At 41.0% G+C, this 12,412-nt stretch overlaps 1 protein-coding gene across 11 annotated transcripts in view; it reads right to left on the bottom strand.

The window, feature by feature from the left end:
• The window catches only part of Cpes (Ceramide phosphoethanolamine synthase), a 45,734-nt gene that overhangs the window by 8,484 nt on the left and 24,838 nt on the right, over positions 1-12,412 (bottom strand). Inside the window, exon 1 of one of the 11 annotated variants that reach the window (XM_022835822.2) lies at positions 78-531. The exons of the other annotated variants lie outside the window; for them this stretch is intronic. The gene's annotated coding sequence lies outside the window, so the exon portion shown is untranslated. Of the gene's footprint in view, positions 1-77; positions 532-12,412 lie in introns of those variants that run through there. 11 annotated transcript variants of the gene reach the window in all.

Here is a 12,412-nt window from a genome sequence, read left to right as displayed (position 1 = left end):
AACGCGGTTATCCGTGCGCTAGTCCTACGGGTCAAGCAAGCGAGTTATGCCTATTATTCTTTAGCGCTACGCGTTACCTTGTGCAATAGCCCTTTCGCATCCTCGATTTAGGCCTTCAATAGTTACTAGAGGTAGTAACCTTATAGCGGGTTTGCGTTGGCCTTCCAATTCACCGGGTGCTGGTCCAGAGAGACGGACAGTCACGGAGTTATGGCACCACTCGATCAGCAGCAGTAACTTAATTTAGCTTTCTTTGCCGTGAGCAACGCCTTTGTGAACAGCGAACGATTTACATAGCTCAATTCAACACAGACACCCAACGCAAATGTAATCGGCATCACGGGAACAGAGTCATGTCGCAAGAGGCACGAGGGTCAAGCTAAGGACGTAAGTAAGTTAAGGACGATAGGCATGATAGGTACGCAGGTAAGGCTCATGTGCCATTGCAACATAATTAAGCCACATGCTAATGTCATGTATGTGCATAGATATATAGGCATGTTAATGTTACGAAATAAATGAAGTGATTTCATAATCTAAACGACACTGCGACGAATGCATATGATATACACGGTATAAAAAAATGCACTCGGAAAATATTCACTTCACCGAAATATAATGGAAACCAAATGTGAACTCGGCAATGGATTGACGATAGTACGGGGTTTTTCGGCTAATGAAACTGATTTACGAATACGGGGAATAATTTATAATAAGCGGTGTTACTGTCTGTGGCTTGTTCCATTTGCAATTCGAAAGCCTGTGCAGCGTTACTCAGGCGATTGCTAGGTCAGGAGGTTAGAAGGAACGCCTTTGCCTTTAATTCATTAGACGTTTCTCAAAGAATGGTAAGCAGTGGTCATTGTATACATAAGTCCTTTTAGATTGATTTTTGGCTCACCACTGCAAAGAAAAGCGATCTTCATAGGGAAATAACTAGATCGGGTCAAACCCTATCGAGCTAGTCTGGCTTGTCCCATTGTCACGACTGGTTGCATTTGATACCTAAACTGATCTACATCAGTTCTAGATGAACGGAAGAGTATGTAAAACTGAACGTTTCCCGTCGACTTCCGATTATGACTAGTCTGCGGGCCGTTCCGATCAAATATTACGATACGGACCATTTACTAACGGCACGGTAGTAAAGAGAATCCGCTTTGTTAGGTATTTGTGTATATATAATGCGCACAGAATGTGGCTTCCATACTGACGTTTGCCATTCTCTAAAATGGTTTTGCAACACTCAATAAGTTTGGCTAACGACTACTGTTTTAAACAACTAATTTTGTTCTCAGACTTTTAAAATCTACCAAAAAAATGGTTCGAGCTTTTCCGCTGCTACTAAGGATCGTAGAAACACAAATACTTTGCTTGTGCTAAAAAATGTACATTTATGTTGCATGAGGTTAAAGAAATTTTGAATTCTAATTATGGTGTATTCGGTTGGAGAGATTGGTCCACGATGGTACGGCAGCGCATGACGTCCGAGAAACGATACCCGAAAATTGTTCTATGATATCATGTACAGACGCGTGTAACCCATAGTAAAAAAAAAGCTCTTTGCCCTACATATGGTGACAGTTCGTTTTAGGCTTCATTAGTCAAAGTTCGCGTATCGTAAAGGTCAAGATCGATTTGCGTCATCCTCTTCACCTGTGTGCCCATGGGCTTGGACTAGACAGGGACGATGGGGAACTTCAAGTCTACGTCGTAGATTTTCTAGGCTAGATTTAAAGGCTGTACGTATCTTCTATTCAATGATGAATGCTGAAGATCCATAGTGCCCTTCAACTGCTGTTAAGCGTTACTTCAGACGGCCGGCTTGTGCCAGCACAAAACGAGGTAGATCTATGGTTTTTCTCGAGCCTAAACGACTTCATTAAGTATCGCTAGATTTACTAAACAAACACGTTACCACAGCACTATCACGGAGACTTCTGCGTAGGGATAATGCCTTTTAAGATGTATCAAAAGTTGAGTTAACGCTTTGACTAAGGCATATATATTTCATATGTCTTCCCTATGATTTAAAGGAGCGATTTTGTTGCCACGTTATTTCGGCGAACGTATTTTTCGATGCTGCTCAATGTATTGGCACTTTTAGCGACACCGTATGGGTGATTCGTTGTCCAATAGCATTCCAGCGACGTTTTAATTGTATTACCTGCATGGTTTTACTAGAACCTGTCTGCGTTAAAAGGCCAACGACACGCAGCATAAATAACAGACTTGGTCTTATCGGGCAGATATAGTCGCTGCTGCAGATATAAAACATCACGGTACCTCGTAAGTCAGAAAAGCTGCTGAAAATACTACAGTACAGTGTTTGACCTTGTACAAAGTTGTATTGGTTATAGCGTTACTTCTGAAGGAGAGACAGATCAACCGATTTGCCACTTCATACTAACGGGTTCCTTCGTTTAGCGTGACGGTTACTCATGCGTATAGGCGTAATGCTGGCAACCAGGCCAAACCCGAATCATTTCCCTTCGACGCCTGTCAGCGGCGATGCTGGTTTGTTGCTAATGTAGCGGCCTAGACAACGATTCAACATGTAGTAGTAGTTAGACAACATGTAGTTGACGCTTATTACCTATCCCCCGATAACTAAGATTCAACTAGTTTTGGTGTCAGGGAATTCTCCAGCCCGCGATCGGTCAGTGGCCTTTCTCGTTTGTTGTTAACCACTCCTCGCTTGCTAACGACAGAATAGTTGAGGAAGCCACCATGATTAGCGGAAGCAGACAGAGGTGTTAGAAGAGGACGAACTGTCAAGTACATAGCACCGGTAACGAGTTCGCTGGAGGAAGCCTATCCGCGGCGAACGGATACGTTAAAAGCTAAATTAACTTGAATTTGCTAATTTTGTTATATGACTAAGAACGAGAGTAAGAGCGAGGAGTAGGGTGCGAGAAAAGGAAGTTACCATTCTGTTTGCTTGAGGCAGATCCGCTCGACGAGTTACTTGCTAGATGTAACAGCATACGTAGAACGTAGTAGTCTCGTTTGTATTTTAAATATTTGAACTTGTTGTATCATAGAGATAGAATAGTAGACGGGCTGCATCTAGTAGACGGTATTTTTCGCAAGTAGCGATTCTGTTCCCATTAACACCTCCAAAGATTTTACTGGACTCGTTATTCTGCCGTAGTTAGTCCATAAACGTGACGAATTAACTTTCATTGTCATAGATGTTCCTCTCACGATAGGTGATCTTAAACTTACTGAGCAGACCAACCGAGTTGATCATCATTCGCACAATGAGAGTCTGCCCTCCTCGAAGTCAAAGTTAAAAACGCCTACCGCAAACGCGCCACGAAATGACGTCCGGTCGTTTTTCGAGTCGCTGCTGCTACTGGATGTCGTTTCAAAACAAATGATTTCGACACGGTTGCGAGTGACACGCTTTCGTATATTGTGGGTGCCTTCTCAGAAACAAATTATTGGGTATTTTTTACACGATGAGGAAAATCTGCCACCAATACCATCAGACGAAATGACCTGCTACAGAATTAGAACGTCTTTTTTTTATTTTTCTAGTGTGCCTTGTCGGCGGGCAGACGGAAAGCCATTTTGGTATCGAAAGTTTGCCTCTATAGCGGAAATGCGGCAAAGACGGAATGTCCAACCCAGGAAAGTACACGACTCGAAAACGTCGGGCGCAAAACCCATGAAGTGCCAGATCAGATCAGTAATTCCGGTTTGTCAAACTGCTGATTATAGAAGAGATTCAGGCAATTGCCACCGTGCAGTTCTATCCTATGGCATTAGAAACAAGAGCTCAAACACCAAATCTGAACAAAAATTAAGTTCGGGTTTATTTTACTATTACGCGAAGTGATTTTCATTCAAAAATCATGGACCGACATTTTCTATTTCTTCTGGCTTTTCATTATTAAATGTTAATTGAAAGCCCCAGTATAGTCTCGTTATAGTGATGACAAAGTAGAACCGTGCTTTTTGATGGATTATTTGAGAGAAGTCATTCTTTTTTCAAAGTGACTAATCGTGGCTGCCTCTCTAACTTAACAGCTGATAGCTTTATCATATATAAACTTGAGTCAATCGAATTTACCTGATTGCATTCTATATTGCCGTCAATAAAATATACCAGCAAAAAAATATAATATAATAATAGGTATAGATATAAACCTGGCAATAAAATAATAATACAATATTTTGACTACCAGGACAGACAAGCAAATGATCCAAGGGACAGTCAGCTTTATGACAAAAAAAATTCTCTGCTCCAGGCAACTGGGAGGCTAACTATTTAATTTTCAATCAGATATGTGAGCACATACAGAGTGGTTATGTCTGTATCATAACAGTGGTCTGATCCTATCCGGCAGCATGCATAGCCTTTGTGTAGCAGGCAAAAGGCGGTGTGTTCTCACGTGTCAAATTTAATCGTCGGACAAGATCAACAAGTCACAACTTTTAACTATGTGCTCAGTCTATACTAACAGCGGCTTCTTCTGAAAGTACACAACCAGAATCACTTCTCATCCCTTCCATTGTTCCAGCCCTTGCATCCTGAAAATATTGACGACTCTGTAGCGTGTCATGTTTATCTACTGATTTTACTAATAATCACTGCCCCACAATGATTTCCTATAACGATTGTGCTGCCGCTAGAGTTCCAGTTGTTACTGGACTATATAATAATACCACTAAGCGTCAACTGAACGCTACGTCCTTTTTCAGCTTCACGAAGCGAATAGTCTGACTTATTCGGCCATGTTTGACATGGTCGCTCTTTCAGCTCTTTATGACCTGCTGCCTTCCAGTTAACCCAGTCCATCTACTGAAAATGAGAACGATTCAAACGCGCTCTTTATGTCGTTTTGAAGGGCCTTGCGAGAACGGCCTTTGCATAGAGATATACACACATACATATATACACACACACACTACATGTATATATATGTATGTGCGTGTGTATATTCTTCTGCGTAGCTACGACGGCAATCGTCGCAGATGACACAGTCTGTCAAAGTATCATTTCTAAGCATTATGGGTATTATCAGCCGCTGCGCTATTCATCTCCAGCCGCAGTTACCAGTTTCCAGTCTCACCAATGTGTTTATTAATGGGGTTATCACCTCCTTCCTCCCGGCTTATTTAACTGTTTAAACGGTTGGCGTAAAGACCTTGATCGCTTGATGTGTGCGTAGGCCGCTATAAACAGACGCAGGGTATCTCAACGTGTGCGTAAATCTATTCTGTTGTCCGCAACTATCAGACAACGCTGAAAAAAAGGTAATCTCCTCTTAATATGCTTTTTAATAGATAGAGTTATTTCAATAGTATTTCTATTATAGCCCATTTAGTAGCTGCCGGTGCCTAAACATGTCTGATACATGATGATTTATTATTCAGTTGTTTAAAGTCTTCGATACTACTATTTAATATCCAGCCGAGACAAGCACAACTATACGATTATGAGGATCAAAGAACCTTTGTCATGCCTTATAATAGCGCATATTGAAGAGCAAGCGCTAGCAAAAATGGTAAGGATGGATGGGTACCGAATGAATCTACGACGAATACCGCCGAGGCGTCGCTGCCGGACACCGAACGAACGCAAGAGAAATAATAAACTACGAAAATGTAATGGATGTGCTTCATATTTAATACACAATAGATGTTTTAGTAAGCACTCTTTACTGCCCTGCTTCCTAGATTTCCTTTCAAGAAAGAGGGGATTACTGGTAGGGATCGGTATAAACAAACAGGAGGTAAAACGTTTTTATTTTAGGGTCTAACGAGGGTATATGCATTGATCGGAGCACAATTACTACCGGGAGTTCCTCGCGCTCACCTTTTAAGGTAATCTTTATCACTGACACGGCCTAAAGGCGATTATGGCGTTGAATAGGCAATAAACGTGTCCCCATTTCTTTACTAACTTAAAAAACTCACTTCGTTATACCTCTACGTGCCAAAATACACGCATGATATGTCCATATTGGAGATCGATACAGACTCCACGTACGCGGATAACGCAACTCAATACACTGTATACTTCGAAGATATATAGCAAAACTCTGCATCAGTATATTATTCTGGTACACAGATATACGCTATCGTACTAGTACTATGTAATGTTACTGGCAACAGTTACATCAGCTACCCCGTAGCGACATTACAACCTATTGCGTTTAATTGTCTATTGAAAATAATCTCTGTCCTGTTTTCAAAAAAAATTCTAGCTATCTAGAAAAAGGTTCCTATCAGGTCAGGCAGGCATCAGTCTTTCACAGCAGCCTTTGCATAATTGCTGACGTTTGAATATAGAAATCTCAACAACATGATCCCATCACCTCGACTAATGCGACCGGATAGTCCTCATTTAATAGGACGAGTCACCGGACCTCCACCGATGATACTCTTCATCGCCTACGCTATCCGCCAGCGACAACAACTCATTCACCTCCTATTTAACATTGATATTAACCATATAATACGGTCAAATTCTCGCATCCGACAGGTGAAATATATCAATGTACTCTACGACCTCGTTCGTCTTTTCTACCAGGAGATTGCAAAGTCAGGCATAATTATGTGAGCTAGGTTTGTTCGAATGTCTAAAACGAGACGAATGGTAGTATCTTCTCGAACGGAAGTATTCGCTATCACATTCACTATCTGTTACACATCTTTGTGTGCAAAGAATCTAAACCGGCAACTATATTGCACCACAGTCAGACGCAACAATGAGAACTTAGGGCATAAAAATCTTGAAATGGTTGTTGCAAGACTGCAAACAATATATGTCACCGTTTATAATCATCTTCAGAAGGGTCAGTCAAATATTCCGGCAAACAAGCTTCGAGATTATCGCGACGCCAGGGTTATTTCCTTAATATCAAAAATAAGGTACTTTTATTGCCTCACTCCGTGGCAAATTGCTCGTCATCAAAACAGTATGAAGGAGAAAGGAATTATACAACCGGCCAGCGCTACGAAACAATGGTGACAATGCTCACAACCAGCACAACGGGTACGAATGGCCAAGTAGATCACCAGATTAGTGAAATTCATAAGTTGATCTTCTCTCTGGGCAAGTAAGGGCTTACTCTAAGAAGAGTCAACTGACCATAATTTACGGGGTTTTTTGATACATGTTGGATGCGCGCCGGTTTATTGTTTACGGATACATTTTTCAACGATTTTCGACGAACGTTTAATTTACATTAGCCTGCGTAACCTCGTACTCGATGGCTTGTCTGAGAGAGTCGACGGCGAAAGAGACCGTGTCAGCTGTTTAAGATATGAACGCAATCGAAATTGCGTAAACCTTTTTTTAGGAAGGGGAGCTATAAGGGGCTACAATTGTTGTTTAACCGTTTTCCCCTCAATTTAAACTGTGAACAAATATGGTGATGAGGTCGTGGGTTTCTACACTGTAATTGCCGTGCCACGTATTTTGAAAAATTCAGATGTAATTAGCCATTGCATTTTAGGCAACATCTCCCTAGGAATGAATATTACTACGAGCATAGACATTAGCTTAAGCCGAAATCGACAAATTGACCGTTTCTCTTACGTAATGTCGTTCTGTCAGGTTGTAATTTGTACTTCCACGGCCCCCGATCGTTCTTCACTAGTAATGCGTGCGCAAAATGCCTCCAGAATCATTTTTCCATCTATCCTGAACTTAGTCCTTGAGGAATCAGCCTGTTGCTTTTTTTTCGTCATCTTCGGTGCTTTCGTTACAATTTCATCATATATACTTCCAGAAATTCCACTTCAAATGCCAAAAAGTTCATTTTTAATATTCTCTTCTGCCCCAAGACTTCTTTTATCCACAGCAGCTCACTTTTACGTTTGCGATCCTGCGGCGTAGTAACCCGTCCTACCGACGTCAAACTGAAAATTCTTGGTCTGAAGATAGTTGCGCCAATAACGATCCGTTCCCTTGCTAAAGGTCTTTTTGCCAGTGTTTTCATCAGTAATCGATGAATTCTACCAGATGTCTCACGTTCAAGGAATAAGAACTCAGTCATTGCGCATTGATTTTCGGCACCTCAACATTCTGAGGTAGCACTTAATCAGCTTATAGTAAATAAAACGAACGAGATATCGTAGAGATTTACCTCATTTCATCAGTCAATTGATTAGAAGTTATCAACTTACTGTATAATAATATGTTGATTTTTCGAGAGTGCGTACGAAGTAGTACGGGTAAGCTGTTGATTAACGCGTGCTAGTAATAATATTTACAAAAGTACTGCAACGGTGATTGGAAACCTCTGTGCCATACAGCACACGTTTAAGCACGCACAGGTTGCTCTTGTTGCCTGACAGATTCAAGTTCATATCTATGCCATCAATATGCCACAAATAAATATTCCGTCAGTTATTAAAGAGGGACTTGTTTAATAGAATACAAAATCTTGCTATATATATATATATATATATATATATATATATATACTTGATCGTCTTCATAACTCAACAAATAGACTGATTTAATAGAGGTTTTTTCACTAAATAGTTCTGTTTTAACTAATATTCATAGAGCATACATTCAAAATGGATCTTTCTTTGCTATAAAAAATATCGATTTCAAGCATAGAACTTTTGATACAGACGAACGTACAAGAAGATCTGCTTAAACCCAAAGATACGCGAATTGTAACGGATCCAAGCCGCTGCAAGGAGATACGCTGAGTACCGCACATTGGTAAGGCCGATACGATATGGCCATTCTAGTCACCGTTTGGTCCTAGAAAAACACTAAGGCGACTACAGTGTTGGGAAACTCGTGTGTCGAGCAAGTCTAATGGAAGTTGACTAAAAGTTAACAACTTCTTCTTTTTTTCTGTTTTAGTTGGAAGAGATCGTATATGTAAATATTAAACACACTATAATAAAAGTATTAGTATAGATATCCCATAGAAAAGCTGGTTTCAGGAGCCGAAACGATAATTGTTCGGTACAACATAATGGTCTCAAGTACGCGTAGCTTTAGGTGACATTTTCCCTTATAGTATAAAAGCAAAACATGTGGCTGTGTACGAACGCCACGACCCACTGTATTTATATTTAAATAAAGTCAGTTAGAGTTGTCCCGAGATGAAAACACTTCCCTAGTGAAATATAATACAACAAAACGATGAAGTTTTTAACGTTACGTTTCCATGCAAATCAAAATTATTGATCCCGTACATGTACATTTAACGCCAAATGCCGTCTCTAAGTTATATATAATGTAAGTGGAATATGTGTGAATAAAGGTCCCTATGTCGATAAGCGTACTTGTAACGATCCTAATGTTGTATCTGAGGCTGCTAGCACAGATCTGTCATGCCAAGCAGACACCTATTCATTCTAAGGCTCTGCTACGCGGAAGGGTCGTATCGGGCAGCTAACGGTGGCTGAGGATACCTGGCGTATTTTGATGACCTTTGTGCCTGATTCAACACATGATAACGGCAACGCAAACAGAGCTAGTCGTAAAAAACGAAAGTAATCATTATCTCTCATTGGAGCCACCGACTTAGTGCTAGGCTCAGTCGAGTTCAGGGCAGGTATCTATCTATCTGTGCGGTGAGATAAAGTATAAAACACACAAATATTTATTCACCGAAAATATTCGCTATTTCCATTGGTTAGACATTGTCATCCATTCATTTTACATTGTTTGGTTCTTTAAATTATTAGCACCGGTTTGAGAATCGAATTTTTTTTTACCCTTGACGACAAAAGTTTCAAGGGTTCTTCGCTCGCTAGAGGACGGACATTGAGAAAGCGATAGCTGAAGATTACGTTCGAGGGAAATATAACAGCGCGTACTATCAACAAACTTTACGAACAAAAAAGGCAAGTCCACCAAAGAACGTTTATACACAAACTGGGGTCCAGCACGTGCGTATGGCGCAAATGGCGAAAGCAAGCGTGTGGCAAAGCGCTAATCTGAAGCCGTAAGTCTCCGTAGGCACATAATGATGCGCTTATCTTATCTCTCAAATGATGCTTAATTTCATCCCAAAGCACCAGGACATCGGGAAAAACTTAGGAATTTATTCCACATGTGTAGGTAACGGTGTCTCCGGTGTGTGTCCGGTGGTCCGCTACTCTAGGCAGCATGGCCTATATAGAAGCAAAGTGCTGCTAGTACGTTGCTGGGTTGCTGCCCCGGAGCAATTGCGGTTATAAGCATTTATTTCTACAACTAGTTGGATCAACTTTTTTAATACAATGCGTAAAAGAACGATTTAGAACAACTGCGGTGTTTACTGTGGGTGCGTGCCAAGTCTAAAACACCATCGTAATGGGTTATGACCCTTATTATATCATACAAACCGAAACAAACAATGGCTATAATTCGGAAGCAGCCGATTTGGCACTCTAGGCAAATCGCCTGCTCGCGTCATAAAATATTGCAGTGAGAGTGAAACGCTTGACCTCCGAAAAACAAAAAAATATGGTGGCAATTGTAACATGTTGTTGGCCTAGTGCGCACGTCCACATTGAGAATACGCCGATAAAGCTGGCAAAATAGATGTCAGTGTCACAACCTAGGTAAACGCGTAGTTCTCGCAGTATTTCCGATGCTTTCTTTTTTTGCTTTTAGGCCCGCTGCTCAAGGATAAATTGAGCCAACTAATGGAAGGCATTCGACTGACCTATAGAGTGATGTTTCTCAAACCTTTGTCGCAGGCTGTTTTCTGTCAAACCTTTGTGAGATCGGTTTAGCTGGACATTAAGTTGTGCAGGGTTCAAACCTAAGTTAGACAGGTCGCGTTGAGTTATTCGAGGAATACGATCTGAAAATTCACTCACCATGAATAGTCGATCATTTGTTTGGTATGCCGACACAGTTTACATAAGCCGTACATATAAAAACACATCAGAAGGGTAAACCTCGCTCATGACTGCTCTCTGAAAAACCCTTCTGAAAAACGGTTCAGTCGACTACGAATCAGAAAGTTGCCTCGAAAACTTGTTCATTTAATGAAGGAATGCCATTTTTCTACGACGTGTACAGGGCACAAGAGTTAATGTTATATTTAATGCGCGCACCGTAAATTGCTGGACGGTTCCACCAGAGCCAGCTGGGACAAATTCGCGTCCACTAGATCACGAACTAACCAATCGAATTTTGCTCGTGCAGAGTACGCGTCGCACTCTTAACGTATCAAAAACTCTTCAACCGTAATCGGTACGGTCAACGCTGGCTTGCAATATCAAGCGCTGTTTAGCAAAGAAAGTGTAAAACGGCAAACAAAGGGTCCTTCTTCACCATAGATACTGATAGATTTTTCTCACAATTTCTAGCTTTTTTTTAGCGAAGTACGACCTCGAAGCATTCAAACGCATTGTCCAATAGACATCATAAACATGATTAACGACACTTTGTGTAAGCTTGGGTTATTAGAGCGTTTTTGTGTCATACATAGATTTACATAATGCGATCTGTTGTTTTTGGATGAAATTCGTTTCCGCTTATGATCATACGGATACTATTTTGGGTAACAAAAGCTTCCCGACCATTGACAATTTGGTTATCAGCGGTAACGACGGCTGGACATCAGTTTCTATAAAATCCCTGGCACATATTTTCATACTGCAGAAACTACGGCGACAAACGAATCATCCCGCTGTCGACGGTTTGTCCGTGATCCACATAGTTTATTCACTGTATTAATTGTGGTAACTGTTTGACAAAAACGTATGCCGTGCAAAATTCAACTCCGAGTCGGGCCGGCAGTACCCCACTGCACGATGAACCCATATCAGCTTGAGTGGCTCTCGTTCGAAAGGCTGCGGTTCCTCAATTCGAGATACTAAACGACTGTCGAATCGTTACATGTTGGTGTGCGTGCACGTCATTCCACTATTTATGATGGATGGGCCTAGTCAGCACTGTCATAGGAAGCAGAAATTGTTGAAATTCAAGGAGCTGCCTATATGATTATATGTACATAAATGTTGGAAACTTTGTTATTTATAACGTTATGCATGCGTTTCTATTCATGGCGTTATTATTTTTCTAGTTGATTTTGGTAGCATAACTTGTGACTTAGTGTCATGTCACGCGATTGACGTCCTTGCCCTTGTTTCTGGGTTGATCTGGCATTTCTATCAACGACTAGATAAAAGGTCCACCTTTGTGTCAATTACTCCGTTTGATCCGTCTCATCTGTCCGTTTCATCAACGCTTCAACAACAAAACCACTGGGCCATTGATCAGATTCGCAGGCGGATACATTTATTTGGGCGTGACGTACACTATATTTAGCGGTCGTCTGATCATCTCGAATCTTTTAGATGACGTCGACTTAAACGAGCGCGATTTTATTTAGACGGTTACAGTACTAAAAACAAGAAAATTAATGTTTTGGGCACGCGAAAAAACAAAAAAAAACTCGTAGCAGCTATCGACAGATCATGCTAG

Source organism: Varroa jacobsoni, unplaced genomic scaffold (genome assembly GCF_002532875.2).
Source record: "Varroa jacobsoni isolate VJ856 unplaced genomic scaffold, vjacob_1.0 scaffold_617, whole genome shotgun sequence".
Lineage (NCBI taxonomy): Eukaryota > Metazoa > Arthropoda > Arachnida > Mesostigmata > Varroidae > Varroa > Varroa jacobsoni.
The sequence above is the reverse complement of the archived record's forward strand: the minus strand, read 5'-3'. Positions and strand labels throughout refer to the sequence as shown.